The 18,224-nt window shown below is 45.3% G+C and overlaps 1 pseudogene; it reads left to right on the top strand.

The window, feature by feature from the left end:
• The first annotated feature begins 4,711 nt into the window (after positions 1–4,711).
• Positions 4,712–17,040, top strand: LOC122444303 (annotated as a pseudogene).
• The last annotated feature ends 1,184 nt before the right edge of the window (positions 17,041–18,224 follow it).

Below are 18,224 nucleotides of genomic sequence, written 5' to 3'. Positions count from 1 at the left end.
CTTAATTCCCCTTCAGTGATCAAAGGCGTATTAACCAATTAAAAATAAAACTGGGAAATGGTGCTGACATGATTTTTTTCTTGCTGCTTACTCTAGAAAGGAGGACCTTTCCAGCGAGTCTGCTCACCCTGCAATTTTCCAGCACCATCGCAAAGCACTGGGGTAGAATAGCAGGCTTATATGCGTGGCTATGTTTCTCAACCAGAAGAAGAGAAAAAAGCACTCTGCAGTTATTGTTTAGGGAGCTGACATTGCGTTTAAGACATATATCTTAATATGTCCATACAAAAAACAAGGAACTCTGACCTTTATGATTAATTATACTTGAAAATTTCTTATACTAATTACCAGGCTGCCTTCCATTTATTTAAAGGAGACTTTCTTTAAAATGTACTTTTTGTTTCTTTAACATTTCAGTGTTTCAGAGCTCTCAGAGTTTCAGATGTCCAACTGGATGAACTCAAAGCTTTCTACTTTTAAGAAAGAGTTTAAAATATCAAGAAACAGCAAAGTATCTTCCAAATGACAAAATGTAGCATGTACATGCCTTTCTTTAAGGATCTCTAACTCTCAGCCTTGGAGTCTACCAGGAAAGTTGATATTGTTCCAGAATACATAGTGATTTGTAAAATGAATTTATAGTCCCTATCCAGCAAATTACATAACTCCCTTTGTTTCAAATGCAGGTTACCTTAGAGTTGCTACAACTTCTTATACTGAATCCAGTCCAACCCTGCTCTGCTGTCCTAACCATAGTCATCAACAAGGATTTGCTGATAATCCAGGGGCACATTCCTTTATGAAAAAAAAAAAGAATAACTGAACTTTTAAAAAATATGCCTTTAGTTGACTGCATTGGGTCTTAGTTGCAGTACATTGTGGCACGTGGGATCTTTTTTTGCAATGGGAGGGTTCTTCATTGCAGTGCATGGGCTTCTGTCTATATGTGGAGTGTGGTGTCAGCTGCCTCACAGCATGTGGGATCTCAGCTCCTGACCCAGGGATCGAACCCACATCCCTTGCATTGGAAGGCAGATTCTTAACCACTGAACAGGGGCACATTCTTGTGCCAGCAGAGAATGAATGCATCTTTGGCATCATAGGTTGAATAATGATGACTCCCAAAGAGATATGTCTATATCTTAATCCCTGGAATCTATGAATGTGGCCTTATTTCGAAAATCGCTTTTGCAGGTGGAATTAAGCTGAGGATTTCAGATCATCCTAGATTTAGGCTGGGCCTTAAATCCAATGAAAGATGGCCTTATAAGAGAAACACAGAGTAAGATTTTCAATACAAGGACACACAGAAATAAACAGGCATATGAATCTGAAGGTAGAGATCAGAGTGTGCAGCATCAAGGTGTTTGTAGAATACCTCGAACCACCAGAAATTGGAAGAGGCAAGGATTCTCCCCGAGAGAATTCAGAGGGAATAAGGTTCTGGAAACACTTTGATTTCAAACTTTTGGTCTCCAAAACTATGAGAATATTAATCTCTTTTGTTTGGGGTACATCAGCCCTAGGAATGGAGAAGGAAGTGGCAACCCACTCCAGTACTTTTGCCTGGAAAATCCCCTGGAGGGAGGAGCCTGGTAGGCTGCAGTCCATGGGGTCTCGAAGAGTCAGACACGACTGAGCGACTTCACTTTCACTTTTCACTTTCATGCATTGGAGAAGGAAATGGCAACCCACTCCAGCCTTCTTGACTGGAGAATCCCAGGGACGGGGAGCCTGATGGGCTGCCGTCTATAGGGTCGCACAGAGTCGGACACGACTGAAGCGACTTAGCAGCAGCAGCAGCCTTAGGAAAGCAATATAATCAGGTACCAAGCTCAAAACTTCATGCTTGGAAACATGTCTAGGATTTGGCTTTCTTGGATGCATTAGAACCTTTTATTATTTGGACAAGTAGCTCCCCAACTCCAATCACCAAGCCCCCTACTATGCCCTGCCAAAAAGACAAAAAAATCTACTCTTGCATTTACTTTAGTCACACCCTGGTACAGAATGTTAACAAGAGAACACAGTTAATAATAACTGACAATTTGTTGCTGATTATTAAGTTGGGTAATTATGCCTCTTACTCTTGGGTGGTCCTCCTTGCCCTCCTATTTAGAATGAGAAAGATACTGTTGTCATAATATTTTGAGTTGCTCTTTGATGAATCAACAACTCTGAGAGAGAAGGAAGATCCAGAATGATGAAGTAAGAGTATTAACGACCAATTTCAGCCTGGCCCTGGCCTTGAGCATTTGAGTTTCCCTGAATATGTTTATGTAACTTAGTCATTCCCATATATGTCCTATAACCCACGCTAAACAAACTTGAAAGCAGCATGATTTCCACCCTTGGATGGTGAGTAACCAGTCTCCTTCTCAAAGAAACATTAATTGTAAAACTAAATGCTCCACAGACACACTTCCAGGCTGGAGTGGAGGAGTCACCTAATCACAGGACTCTTGACAGCCGGCTAACAAACCAAGATGTCTGCTAGGACCAACTAGAAACCCAGAATACTGTGTAACTGGAAACAACTAAACCACAACTATAAACTACTTCATTGGGTTTCCAACTCTTATTCTTGACTTCACTGGCAAAACAAAACAAAATCCTGGTATAAACAAGACTATATTCAGCCTATAAGCTTTCTGAACAAGACAATATAACATTCTGCAAACATGTCCCATGTTCTCTGTTTCCTTGCCCTTGCTCTCCCTGCATCTCTCACTTCCCCTATGTCTGCCTAATGAAGGCCCACTCCCTCCAAAGTCTGGCTTAGATGTCACTTCTTCCACAAAGATTCCCCCAGCTCCTTTCCCTAACTAAAGCATAAGACCCGCCTTTCAAGCCCATGCTACCCCTTGTGTCTTCTTCCTTACTCCAAGCACTGTAGTTTTTGCTGTGTTCCTCTTATCATCCTCCAAAGCTAGGAGACACTGGGGGAGTTCTCAGCTTTGTGACTCTGTGCACATTCCATGTTAGAGTCAAAGCAAATAGCTACTGAATGAAACAAAGTCAAACAAAATCAGGGAACCATCCATGGAATTGGTGGACCTGGATTCCTTTTTCCTCATCCACACTTCACGGAGGATTCTAAAGAAAATATTCAATAATCTCTGACTTTCTTTCCAGAGAGAACAGTAAGAGCTGACCTGGACTCTCTTCTTAGTCCTCTTCTCAGCTGGAGTAAGGACTATGTTTTCTTTACCTGCATTGCTCCTTTACTGCTTATTCTCATACAAGACACATGGGAAGCACCTGAAAATATTGAACGGAGAAGCTTTCTAGCCAACAGGAATCTATATAAAAGCACAAGATGGTTTCCTGATCCCTCACCTCTCTTTGATCCCCATTAGATTGCCAAATCTTGCTTCGTCTCCCTCAGGACCACTCTCAGTATCTCCTCTTTTCCTTTCTATTCACATTACTACCACTCTTTTCCTCCCAAGCTGTTTGCTTATGGGCTTCCTGGTCAAGAAGGCAAGATTCGGCTTCTTAGTTGTCACGGTTACTTATTTATCTACGAAAGAACAGCCTCCAGTGGATATGTATCTGACCGAATCAAGGCAGAACCCCTAGTCTTGAGTCTAAAGTCTTCCAAAGACTTGATCTGGCTAACTTTTCCAGCCTTTTCACTCATGATTTCCCTTAAATAATGCAAAGTTTTTGCCAAACTAAATATTATTTACTTCGCAATCATACCAGAACTTTCCCATCTCCCTATATCTACTCAGGCCAATACATCCACCTGGGGTGCCCACCTCACCTATTTGGTTACACAAACCCACCTGTCCTTCAAGGCCAATCCAAGTGCTACTTCTGTCTTGGGGTCGCAAACAGTTGGACATGACTTAGGGACTAAAAACAGTATAGCACCAGCACTTGGGCCTTCTCCCTGCCCTCAGAGAAACAGCAACGTGGGAAGACAGAGACGCTTCCTCAGCTGGGGCTCCAAGCCTTGAGGCTTCCCTGCACCACAGTGGGGTGCTGAAGACCACCCCTCAAAGTGCATCTCCCTCCACCCCACTGCTCACTACCTACTCTCACCCCCTTCAGGGCAGAGGACAGAGTAAATGAGGGCTGGGCCGAGGGAAACAGGGTCTGATAACAAAGCAAGTCAAAAAACAGACCTAAAAGCGTATGTGGTGAGCCCCAGAGGGTGGCAAAGGCAACAGTCGAAACACCAGGAATGTCTGCCCTTGGCTGCCCCATGGGCAGTTCCTGTATCTTCAGGGAGGTCTGCCCATCTGGGGCTGGGCTGGACTCCCAAGCCTCCTCTCTGACCTCCTTATCACCGTGGGCATCACAATCCAGGACTCAGAATCCTCTCCCACTGGCGGCCAGGCCACAGTGCCTAGAGCAGAGGGCGGTGCTCGGCAGTCCAGGTCAGGGCAGGCCACACGGAGGGGGTGGTTTCATGAGGCTGTTTCAAACCCTGAGCTAGGGCAGTGGGGAGGGCACCCACATCCTGTGTGGGCAGTGATGGTGGACAGAGCAAAGTGGCAACAGAGTCGTTCTGGGGAACCAGGCCCGACACAGGGAAAAGGGCTTGAACAGGGTATGGAGGCGCCAAGGGTTTGCCACATGGTGCAGGCTCAGTACCAGCAAGTGTAAGAAAAAGTGCAGGATCTGACTCCCGTGAGAAGACGATCTCACCCCCACCCCACCCTCACCAGGGGAGGAGCCACCGACTGGCAACACAGAGGCCATGGTTCCCTCGTTTCTCATGATCAGAATCCAGTTTCCAGCTCTGAGGGGGCTGCAGGTGAGCTGAGAGATGGGTGTATGGAGGAGACAACCACCACTGGCTCTGCATGCCTGAGGACTTGTGCTGAACCAGGGAAAGAAGCAGAAAAAAAGAAAAAATGCCTAACACTGGGATGACAATTGAGGAGGGCTTGGCAATGGGAGGCTTTCGGGCAGTAGGGATAGCAGAGCATAGCTAGGATGCAGGATCGTCCACGTGCTCTTGGAGGAGAACAGCAATTCCTCACACAGGATGAGAAGAGAGAACACTTCAGGGAAACAGAGGAAGATGTGGCCAGTGGGCAGAGTAGCTGAGGAGACGCAAAGTAGGCTGAAATGCTGGAAGCTGGATCCTAAATTGGCTTCAGGGCCCAGATGAAGAATTTGCTCAGCAGGCTGGTGTTTTCCAGGCTTGTGGGACATTTACTAGAATACAGATTCCTAGGCTCCTACCAGAGATTCTGATTCTGTGGATCGAGGGTTGAGTCCAGGAACCATAAACTACTAGGAACTATTGAAATAGAAGAGTGGATAAACGAAACTTGGTTGGAGGCTGTCACAGAAAATAGAGCAGTAGCTGTAATCATAATAGGGGCTTCCCAGGTGGTGCTAGTAGTAAAGAACCACCTGCCAATGCAGGAGACATAAGTGATGTGGGTTCAATCCCTGAGTCAGGAAGATCCCCCAGTGAAGGAAATGCAACCCACTCCAGTATTCTTGCCTGGAAAATTCCATGGACAGAGGAGCCTGGTGGGCTACAGGGAAGGTGGGGAGAGAGGAGGGGACCCAGGCTCTGGGAAGTCAAGAGGTTTATCCAGTGAGTTGGAATGTGAAACTCATCCATAACCTCCCATTTGTTCTACCTTCTCTGTCAGCTAAGAAAAACTGACACTTTCACCAGAGAATGTGCTATTTTTTTTCTTTCTGATGTTAATCTAAAGAGGTCCCTTATCTCCTTAGACCAATTAATGTGCAGACCTGACAGCAAAACTGTCTGGGAATTAAGCAACCAGAACCGAGAGATTAAACCCAACCTTACTTATCTGGGTCAGACACTTCTCTGGGTTTCTCGGCAGCAATTTGTGTGGTTGTCTCCCATGAGGTGTCTTTCGGATCCCTTCCCATTCAAATGTATTCTGCTGAAATCCTTGGTTTTCCCCCAGGTTTCTTCCCTGCATCTCTAATCTGAATGTTCTCTTCTGTTGGCCTTCCTTCCCACATGACTGTGAGGAATTTGAATGTGGACGTGATTCCCTCGGGAGCTCATAAGCTTCTCAGTTTATCTCCAGGGCAGTTGTGGCATGAGAAGAGCAACACTGGACTGGGAACAAAAGCCCAGTGTTCGGAGCCTGCAAAGTGGGAAGGTCATTTCTGGATTCCTCAGGGGCAAGATGGGAACCCCACTGTGAAGGCTAAGAAACACAGTGAGTATAGTCCTTCTTATACACAGAAAGACTTCCCAGGGGGCTCGATGGTAAAGAATCCACCCACCAACGCAGGAGACACGAGACATGGGCTCGATACCTTGATCAGGAAGATCCCCTGGAGTGGGAAATGGCAACCCACTCCAGGATTCTTGCCTGGAACATTCCATGGACAGAGGAACCTGGCGGGCTACAATCCATAGGGGTCACAAAGAGTCAGACCTCCGCGCCCCCCCCCCCACCCAGGTTGCTCCTCATGCAGATGACTTAGCTTCTCCAGGTGTAACCCGCACCTACGGAGCTCCCTGGGCAACTGAGCGCACAAGCGGTAGGTTAACAAAGCCCTGCTGTAAAAAATCTGCCTACTGTGCAGGAGACATGGGTTTGATCCCCGGCTTGGGAAGATCCACTGGAGGACGGCATGACAACCCACTCCAGTATTCTTGCTGGGAATTCCCATGGACAGAGGAGCCTGGCCGGCTGCAGTCCATGGGGTTGCAGAGTGGACACAGTGTAGTGACTAAACAACAACAAATATGCAGCAAAGACCTCTTCCCATAGACCAGTTGAGCCTCTCCAAGGTCAGGTCACTATCAAAAAATCAGACTCTCCTGGTTCTGGGTAGGGTATGTGCATTTATCTCACCATCTTACAGCTACACAGAGCAGGTCACTGGAGTTCAGGTTTAAAGGCCTCAGCAGGCTTCTGCAGTGAGTCAGAGGCCAGGAGACTCAATCACCTTTCTTCAGAAATAGCCTGCCCTTGACTAGTCAGGGGAGGCTGGGAGAGGTGTCATTCCGAACACAAAGACGGAAAACTGGAAGACATATATTACTAGGAAGATCCTGGGGGACCCTGTCCCCTCCAGCACAGAGGTAGGACAAATCAGCCCATCTCACTCCACCAGCATGTGGGATGCCAAGGCAGAGCACCAGTCATGATGCTGCTCAGAGCTCCAGCCTACTAAACATCAGTACAGAGGCAACTGGAGAGCACCTGCGCCTGCTGTGGATGCTGTTTTGAATGCTTATTAGGCTGGTCTGGGGCTGTTGTTTATTTCCTAGGAGCAAAATTATCTCCTGCGGTTCTCTGTCACTGTGTATATGAGTTTGGAATATGAATATTAATGAAATAAAATGATACGCCTTCCACTAAAACTTTATTTGTAGATTTTATTTTCTGCTTACAAGAACATTGATGTTAGTGCTTAGGTCTCTGCTGCATTTAAAGTGCCTCTTTAAAAACCTCATTTGGAGTGAATATTCCATTAATGTTTGGTAGTTTGGGGCGTCGTTCTTTCTGTGTTTTCGTTGTTTGATTCCCTACGTCAAGGGAGGGTTGGGAAATGGGAAAGAGGAAGGCAGGGGCTTCCTTGGTGGTCCAGTGGTTAAGATGCACACTCCCACTGCAGGAGACACAGGTTCAATCCCAGTCAGGGAACTAAGGTCCCACATATACACTGCACAGCCAAAAAAAAAAAAAAAAAATCTTGGAAAGAGGGAGGCAGAATTCAAGCTATTGAAAAGGAGCTGTGTACATCATCAGGCAACAGAACCGGGTGAAGTGAACAGAAGTCTACAGAGTAAATTCTTTTTATGGTGAAGGCAAGTCTTGTGAGTGTTTCCCATTCTCTGCACGGTCCCCTACTACCAAACACCAATTCTTTATTTTGACTATTTTCTGTATTTATAAGCTCACCTTGTTCAAGAGTGGATTTAGCTAGCTTCAAAAAGTTCCCGTGATTAATTTATTTTGACAATCGATGAAACAATCCCAAATCTTTGAACAAATGACTAAAGCTCCCTGGGAACAGATAGCATATGGAGCTATCTTCCCAAATAGCTCTCATGACCAGATCAGACCTGTTCAAGGACTCCTGAAAATAAAACTGACAGCTGGGCTGGAGTCATCCCAGAGTTTGGGTGAAATACACCCTCACACAGACTCCTGAGGAAAACCCAATCACGGACATGTGAGCTTCTTTTATCAGAGCTTTTGGAGGACTGGGTAGCACCTCACTATACACATTCCTGGGGCTTCCCTGGTGTCTCAGACAGTAAAGAATCTGCCTGCAATCCAGGACACCTGGGTTCAATCCCTGGGTAGGGAAGATCCCCCTGGAGAAGGGAATGGCAACCCACTCCAGTATTCTTACCTGGGAAATCCCATGGACAGAGGAGCCTGGTGGGCTACAGTCCATGGGGTCGCAAAGAGTTGGACACAACTGAGCAAGTAACACACACACACACACACACATATACATTCCTACTGCACAAAAAGGCAATGAGCCTTGGCAGAGGGGGAGCTGTGGTGACACCTTCCCCACAAGCTCTTTGCAGGAACCCAAGGCAGAAGGCAAGGGTGTGGCAAGAGCTGTTTAATGAAGCTGAGCATCCACACAGAGCCCCTGCAGCAGAGTGAAGCCTTGCTCCACCACGACCCTAGAAGGAGGACTCAAAAGCCCTAAGTGCACAGCCAAGAACTGGAGTGTCACAGGTTTTACACTACACGGCTCCTCTGTCCATGGGATTTTCCAGACAAGAATGCTGGAGTGGGCTGCCAATTCCTACTCCAGGGGAGCTTCCTGATGCAGGTATCTAGCCCACATCTCTTGGTGTCTTCTGCATTGGCAGGCAGATTCTTTACCACTAGCACCATCTGGGAAGCCCAGGTTTCATACTGCATAGCTCCACAGAAAGAAGAAAAGGTTCATACCAGGGTACACTTTGAGGACAAGATAGTAAACATTGACCCTAAGTCTCAACCCAAATAGCTCCCATGAATATCAATCAACTTATGCTCTACAACTCCTACCGAGAGACAGAGAAAAGGTAAAAGGATGGTACAATTAACAGGCTGGGAGGCAGTCATCGCTGGGAGCAGTTCCTCCTACTCTCCAAGGCCATCTGCAAGGGTAGCCCAGTCCTCTGACTAATCACAATGTAAAGGCTCCTAAAAACCATATAAAAACAAGGTGAAGTAAAATTGCTGAAGGTAAGGCTGTACTGTCATTTCTGTTACTTACATGGAATTAGCAGACATACTTCTCTCCCCTTTCCTGTTGCAAAGTGTGCCCCAGGATGGGATGGCAGAGGGAGCCTGGTCCACCAGTGACTTCCCCCAGTCACTAACATTCAGGAGCCCTAAGAAGAGGCACTTGTTGGTATTGTTCACAGATCTTCAGTAACAGCAACCGGCCTGGCAGCAGGTAAGTCATCAATAATACCTATTGAGTAAATGGTGAATGGAGTCTATCTTCAAGAGAAGCCTCAAAAACAAAACCACAGTACCTATTGCAGATTTATTTGTGGTTTGGGAAGGAAAACTTCAAGGACTGGATCACAAACGTCAAGTGATGTCTGCGTTTCTAGGGCCTGAAATGAACATCCTGAGACAGCCCAAAGAGGCCACAGAGGAGTGTGGCAGTGAGCACAGTGAGGGACAAGTCACATGCTATCACGAGGAGAACCCTGAAGGGTCCACATGGTAGAAGACTGGCAATGCCATCCTCTCCAACCTCCTTTTGAGTAAGAGGACTCTTTTTCCATAGGATCCCTCCATTCAGAACAGGAATTAACAGAATCACCCAGGACAGTTTAGGTGACAAACAGATGGCAAAGAGTGCTGCTAACGGTAAAGAATCTACCTGCCAATGTGGGAGATGTAAGAGACGTGGGCTCGATCCCTGGGTCAGGAAGATCCCCTGAGGAGGGCAAACAACTCACTCCAGTAGTTTTGCCTGGAGAATTCCACGGACAGAGCCTGGCAAGCCATGGTCCACACTGTCGCAAAGAGTCAGACACGACTGAATCAACTTAGCACATGTGCATGCAGATGGTAAATGAGTATCTTCCCTCTCCCCACCCCAAATCTTTGCATATAATCAGAAAGAGTAATATCAGAAGAGTATTATCCGTAGATTGAGGAGGAAATGGCAACCCACTCCAGTATTCCATGGACAGAGGAGCCTGGTGGGCTACAGTTCTTGGGGTCTCAAAGAATCAGACATGACTGAGCACAAACACAAACACATATTATCTGTAGAATATCTGACTCATTTGTTCAACAAATAAGTCCAATCCCTCTGAGAATACAGCAGTGGTCCAGATCTAAATTCTGGCCTCCAGGACTAAGGTACCACTTGCCTTTGTGAGGACTATCACAGTTTATCAAGTACTTTTAGTTTATTTGATTGTATGGCCACATTAGAATTGTTAGTAAAACTGCTATAGGGTACAGTCTGTTGAACAAATTTCTTCATGTGGTGGGGGTGGGTGGCCTCCTTCTGGGATCCTAAAACGTAACCACCCATCAGGCATTGAAGTTTCCAGCCAAAGGGCAGCAATCATGAGTCATAGCTTATCCCCAAGGCCCCTCTTTTCCCCTTAATCCTTCAAATCAATAAGATAATTACTGCTCTTGTCTGAAGGTTTTATATTTTCTATTATTCTTGTTGACTGCCAGTCAATTTTTAATGTTTATTTTTAACTTAATGATTTTTGTGGAGAGATCTTCTAGTTCATTGGAGGTTTGGGGTTTTATGGTAGATTTAAAGAAACATAAGAATATAATTTTGCCTGATTTTCTTTTCTGGCCTAAATCTTAATTTGGCGATGTTTGCCAAGGGTGAGTTTTTGTGAGTGTGTCTGTTTCCGTGACCAGTATTTCAGTGAGGGTAATAGAGTTAGCTACAAGGAACAGAATGCTGTTTGGTAAAAAGTAGACAAACCACAGATATTCAGGACCCAAAAGCAAAGGCCTGGAGTCTGTTTCATTCTCATGTTCTACTCTTATCCACCCCCTCTCCTTGCCTGTGACCCTGCAGCCCTGCAACTGGGTCCTCCACTCCACTCCAGTCAAAACACAGCATCTCTCACCACCGTGTGACTGGTGGGGATGCACGGTCCTCTCTGTCTGGCTTCTCTGCATCTTATCACTGCAACGAGGCCAAGCTGTGCTCCAAGTCACCCTGACATTCAGAGAAGGGCTCCTCCCCAGCCTTCTGCAGGCTTCTCCCTGGATTCCTCTCCCCACTAGACTCTCAGCCTCCTCTCTACTTTCCTAAACTGTATTGGCTCCTGCAGATTTCTCCTGTCTTTTTGTCACTCCTGACCTTCTTGCAAGCATAGTCACATCATGGGGCTTTCAGGTCTCTCAAAAATGTCTCCCCTTTTCTTCATCTTTTGTTTAGGCCCACTATCAGGAAGTCACCCTCTCTGGGCAGGCAGACATTTGGCAAGAGGAGCAGAAACTGGATTTCAAATCCAACTTGTCCCCAGAATGGGCTTCTAAATGTGAGTTTAGCACACTAAACTCACATTTATATTAATAGAGGTTTCTGCCTCAGATTCAAATATGCTTAGCGGCAGAAGTTGGGGAGGTGACATTCCCAAGATTCCCATTTATGGATTATATCTACCATAGCTCTGGTTCCAGCCTACCTGAGCCCCAAGGGAGAATTAGAAGGAATGTTTCATTGTATTGGAGGAAGAGAGGAAAATGAAGAAAGAAAAGGGGAAATGGAAGAGTAGAAAAAATTAGATTTTCATCTATCTTCCTTTTTTTTGGTTAATTTTCATGTAAATATAAAATGTCTTTTGATTTACTTTAACCCAATTAAGTAGCTATTTGCTGTTAGGAAAACAGATTTCTATACTGCAATCCCTTAATGCTCTTTTCCTAAGTCACATCTGGCTTTGTTTGGGTCTTGGGATTTCTTTTCTTTCTTTTCTTCCTTTTTTTTACAGTCCTCACGACAGCCACCCCAACGCCGCAGTGTCATTAACCCAGTTACAGCTTTGATTCTACTGGCTTCTTACCATGGTTCCTGCAGCTGTCCCAGCCCACTGTCCTCCCCTGCAGAGGGGTCAGTGGAAGCTATAACTCAGGGGCTGAGGCGTTCAAAGAGATATCAGGGAGCCATCATCTGGGTGTCAAAATGGACAAGAATCTAAATGCTGAGAATACATGCTGTGAAGAATGAGGAGAAGCAAGGCTCCTTCTACCCCTGCTGCTGAGGTATCCCCCTCCAATGTTCTGAGAGAATGTGAAGCCCCACGTGTCCTGACATCTAGAAACAGCCTTAGCTTCTCCTAAGACGAACCATAGGAGCAGCTTCTAGGTGACGGTACTGTGCTGGTTGGGCTTCCCTAGTGGCTTGGTGATAAAGAATCCACCTGCCAATGCAAGACCGACAGGAGATGAGGGTTCAATCCCTGGAGGATCCCCTGGAGAAGGAAATAAAAACCCACTGCAGTATTCTTGCCTGGAGAATCCTATGGACAGAGGAGCCTGGCGGGCTACGGTCCATAGGGTTGCACAGAGTCCGACACGCACACTGTGTTGGTTGCTCTACCCAAATTATCTTTCAATATTTTCTTTTTATTTTTCAGATGAGGAAACTGAGGCTAAAAGACAGAAAGTGACTTCTGTAGAGGTCATTTGGTCACCAAGAGATCAATTCACGTAAGGGGAACTTATTGTATGTAAATTAAGGCTAAGTAGGTCCCAGAAAGCAGGGTGAGGCCATTAGGATGTGAAAAGGGGGAGCAAAAGAGGGCAACTGACCCTACTCATCATTAGGCAAGAATTTAGGTATCAGGACATTAACCTTATGATAATGCAAACTTGACCCTACTTTGTGCCCTGGTGCTCAGTTGATATTCAAATATTCCATGACTCCTCCGCTAACCCAGTTCTGAATTAGGCAGCAGGTGAGGTGAAGCTAAGCAGCTGCCTTGCCAACCGCCTCTAATCTCATTTGCTCACCTGTGTGCACATGGCTTGCTTCTTAGACCTAAGATTGGTTACACCTACTTTGTCCAGTGTGCCTCTAGCCTCTCAACGTCTCTCTTCAGGGAAGAGATAAAACATCCCATTTGGGGGCTGTTGGCTTCCAGCCCAAAGGCTTCATCCCAAATGGATCTGCATCTGGCTGGCCCCCCAGGGCAGACAGGTGACATCCATACTCTCAGCTCATCCAGACCATCTGCTCACTTCTCAATATACTGTTCTCTGGGTCCGTGCTAAGGCACCATTTAAGAAAATGCTCCTCCAGTAACTAAGCCCTTTGGTGGGAATATAAGATAGATCCTTATTATAATTAACCTGATAGCCCATCAAAATTATTGTGGGTTTCCAATAGAGTCCTAATTTTCTCCATCAGGTGAAAACAAAGAGGAATTGTAAAGTAATAGCTTTTTTTTTTAACCTCCTAGACACCAAGTCAATTGCGTAAGTCCAACATCAGAGCAGCACTGTGGCCCAATTCATTGATTCCCACAAGCACTGGATGACTCTCTGCCATGCCCAAAGTTTTCTGATAAAAAAAAAAAAAAATCAAGGGACACAGTCATGATAAAATGAATTGAAACCCCTAAGGGGAGTTTGAAGAAAAATACGTGGCCCTTATTTGGCTAACTTTAAGAGTTTTATTTTGCTGACTAGATTTTTTACTCTCACTGGAGAGAGACTATAGACCAGAGGGGAAAAGAAAGGACACACAAATGCTGCCTGATGTAGAAAAGTGATTGTCCTGCTATATGATTTATGAGGGACTCTTATTTCCAATAAATGCCTCACAAAACTCTTGAGAAAATCTACATTTTCATCACTGTGTTTCGAGTTTCTCTTTTCTTTATGGGAATAGATGCATTAAAATGCTATGTTGGCAGAGTCCGCAAAGGCGGGCCCAGTCACAGGTGTGTTACACAAAATGAGATAAACGTGGTTCCTATGCTCAAGTAACTCATGAGCTGGTAGGACTGGAAAGACAATTAAAGAATAGTATCAAAACAGATAAGGCTTTGGTCAGGACCCAAGTAAGGTGCAAAGTCAAAAAAAATTCAGAGCAGAACAAGACATTATGACATCGTCATATTGACACTGCTGATTCTGTATCGTAAGCGCCACTTCTGTTTTTTATTGCCCCATCTGGTGAAGTTGAGGGTGGAGAGAATAAAGAATAGGGTGAGGATGTCTGATTTGTATCTTATTTGATATAACTTGACAATATATGGTTGTAAAAGTAACAGAATATAATGCACATAAAGACTTCTATCCATTGGGATGGAGGGACCTCTAAGCATTATCCCAAAGCCAGAAATAACAATATGAAATAATATGATTTCACACATAAACAGACATACATGAACACACAAACCAAGTTAAAAAAAAAACTTTAAAAAACTTACAACATATATCACAGACTATCATCTACTCTCTCTTAAGTTGGTTTAAGTTTGCCTTCATTATGCACTTAGATTCTTACCAAGCTCTGCCCTGCATCAGTATAAAAATGATTTATTCAAATGATTAATAAAAACATACATCTGAGAAACTGTCATTGACCAAAGAAGACAAGGGGGAAATGACAACTAAGTCCAATGTGAGATTCTGGGCTGGATACCAGAACAGAAGAAGAAAATGGACCAAGTATATGTTCAGATAATTCAAAAGAAGAAATGAATAAAAATGAATATGGCCAATGGAAAAGAAAAAGAAGTCCAACCTTAATAATCAAAGGAAATTGTATACATAATTCATATTCTAAGTTGTATATATAATCAATATTATATAATTTATACTATGCATACACCCCTTACATTGGCAAAGACAAAAAAAGATCAATGATATCCCCTCTAATATTGGTGTTAACTGGTAAAATCATAAAAGCATCCATTTTCCTCTACTTTTGCCTTTATTTCTTATTATTGTCTGTGCTTCAGATTAGTTTAGTGTTATCATCTGTCACTTGGACTACAAAAATAGCCTCCTAACTTGTCAACCTGTGTTCATTCTTGCCTCTGTTTATCAGTCCTTTCTACTCATCCAAAGTTATCTTTTTAAAAAATAAATATAATATCCCCAATTGCTGCTTATATCTCTCCTAGCACTGGAATAACAATAACATTTTTAACAAGACTTATGAATCCACCAGTAGCATGCTCCCTACCTATATTTCCAGCCTCATTTTTGCCTAGTGCTTTCCCTCCCTTTCCATGGACTCCAGCCACATAAGCCTTCTTCAACCCCATGCCCCACCAGAAGCCACATTTGCAAAGGCTGAGGCTGAAAATCTCTTACCTGCCTCAACCCACACTGCCCCCCACCCCCACAATCTAGTTAACTCCAACTGGAGCATCAGGCCTTATCTGAAATATCACTTCCTCCAGGAATTCATCCTTGAACTCCCCAACTAGGCAGAATTCACACTACTATACTTTCTCACAGTACATGTGTCTTCTGTTAGTAATACTTACACAGACTCCACAGGGCAGGGACTACACGTGGTGTTGCTCATCGCTGTACCCTAAATAGTACACAGTACTTGGCACACACTAGGAATTCAATAAATGTTGACTGAATCATAAATCTTTCTGGAGATCAGTTTGGCAACATACACTAACATTTTAAACACATATATTCTTTGACTAGGGAATTTATTTCAGGAAATTTATTTTTCTTTTATTCTATTATGCTCACACACAGAGCACAGCATAAACACACAGGAGTGTACGGTTTTCCACGTTTCTAAGTACAGTTGACCCTTAAACAACTCAGGGGGTTAAGGGTGCCAACCCTCTGTGCAGAGAACCATCAGCACTCTGGATAGGGCACTCTGTACAGGTGCTTCCTCCCTGTGTTGTTTAATTGCTAAATTGTGTCTGACCCTTTTGGGACCCCATGGACTGTAACCTGTCATGCTCCTCTGTCCATGGGACTAGCCAAGCAAGAGTACCAGAGTGGATTGCCATTTCCTTCTCCAGGGGATCTTCCCGATCCAGGGATTGAACCCGAGTCGCCTGCATTGACAGGCAGATTCTTTACCATTGAGCCTCCAGGGAAGCCCACTTCGTCCCTATGCCTGGTTCCAAATTCTCAGATTCAACCAACAGCAACTCCCATGGTACTGTAGTGTACATTTACTATTGAAAAAAAAAAATCCGTGTATAATTGGACCCATGCAGTTCAAATCCATATTGTTCAAGGGTCAACTGCAAATGCATGTTATATAATCAGAAACAGAGAAGATATTTTCACTGGGGTTGGGGGTGGTGACGGTGTACGTTAATAGTGTCTTAGGTAGGTTGTATCTTTTCCCCAGATTAAAACAGTTGCATCAAAGGGCAAAGACAACAAAATATCACTATCATTCCAGCCCCAAAAGGGCCACATGTTAAAAGTCAGAGCAGGGGACCACCCAGAGAGGCGCCAGGGAGGACAGCTGCCCGGCCAGTTCTCCGCTGGAGCACTGCACACCGAAGGGCCTGCTGCCAGAGCTCAAGGGGCTGCAAGAGGAGCCAGTGGAGGGCTTCGGGTGACCCTGGTGTGTGAGGGCGACCTGCCTACTGGGGGGCACAGCACCCCAACGCCTCTTCTGAGGGCTGCTACTTGAAGGCATACCTATAGATCGCCATCGGTTATCCTGCCTCCTGTCCGGCCTTTCGTTTCCCTCCCGCAAGATGCGGTGCCCCAACATCTAGGAGGCTCAAGACGTGTGCATCTCCATCCTTCATTCCCTGCTCAACGACCGGAGAGAGCAGGGACGCCCCCCGGAACATGGGACCATCCTCCAGAGCATCATCTCCCTCCTTAATGAACTCAACACCGTCTTACCTGTCAACTTGGACACCTCTGTGAGGCAGAGGAAACGAGAAGAGGGCGAAGGCAGGCCCGGGAGCACGCAGACGGCATCAGGAGGCAGGTCCTGGGGACAAGGGTGGATGCTGGGTGAAACGGCGTGAAGGTCCCACCTCGCGGCCCCGTGCGGCATGAAGACCCGCTGCTCAACCAGGGCTCGGACCTCTTCTACCACCACGACCTCAGGATGGCGAGGCCCAAACTGAGGCCCACAGCTGAGCCATGAGGACTACTGACACCACGTCCCCATGAATAAGCTTTAAAAACTTTACCTCAGCTGGCCCAACCGTGGCCCTGGACCTCCCTCCCTGCACTTCCTCTGCTTGGGGGAGAAGCCCCGCCCCGCCTGCGGTCATGCCCCGGGGACCACAGTACTGCTGAGCTGACGCTCTGGGTCCAGAAGCAGGGGGAGCCTGGGGAGAAGGGGAGCAGGGAGGTGATAGGGGAAGGGGTCAGCGCCTTGGGGCCTTGGACCGCCCCAGCTCCACCCCACGCCCCGCCCTGCCGCCAGCTCCCGCTGGGTGGAGTCAGGCAGTGGGAGAGAGGTCCCAACTCACTAGTGGATGGGTTAACTTGGGTGTCATCTCTTCTCTCTGCTTTGGTTTAGAATCTAAAGCAACTTTATGAGAAGCCAAAAAAAAAAAAAAAGTCAGAACAGGTAGAAATTTTCAACTAAGTATAGGAAATCATAGAGGATCTAATGTCCAAGGATATCTTCAGAAAAAGATAGCATGTGAGTCAGGTTATAATGGTAATTAGGATTCACGTAGAAGAAGGAAGAGGCTAGGAACGGTGCAAGTCATGCAACAGGAAACAGGATCAGCACAAAGAGAGGTACAGAGACGGGGAAGGGGCAGGGCAAACAGGGTGCTCATTTGGCCAGGTGTAAGGGGTGTAGCAAGATACAAGATAGAAAAAGTATGCTGGGGCCAGATCAGCAGAATTTCAATAGCTGATGGGGAACAATTGGAAGATTAAAGTAGAGGGTAAACAAGCTTAATATTTTTTCATTTCTTTTTTGAGATGGTAAAATATGCTATTATACTCAACACTGCAGTAACTATCCTTATGTTTTTCTCCAGGCAGAAGCTTAAATGTAACTGTAGAAGTTCCTAAACATGGAATTGATGTGTGAAAGGGTATGCACATTCTAAATGTTGATAAATATTCTGAGATTGCCCTCTTTAGAGGTTGCATCAATATACTTACCTCAAAAATGTATAAACGTCTGTTTTCCTACACCCTTGTCGAAAATAGATTGTCAAAAACACATTTAAGAAACTTTGGATATTAAGCAAAAAATACAGTTTTAGCTTATATTTGCTTACTGTGTGGGAACCTGGATATCTTTTAAACTATCTTCATACCATTTGTTTTTCCTTTGGTGATAGATTTGTTCATGTTCTTTGC

The sequence above is a fragment of the Cervus canadensis genome, chromosome 6 (assembly GCF_019320065.1).
Source record: "Cervus canadensis isolate Bull #8, Minnesota chromosome 6, ASM1932006v1, whole genome shotgun sequence".
Classification (NCBI taxonomy): Eukaryota; Metazoa; Chordata; class Mammalia; order Artiodactyla; family Cervidae; genus Cervus; species Cervus canadensis.
Note: the sequence above shows the minus strand (reverse complement) of the source record. Positions and strands in the feature narration are given on the sequence as shown.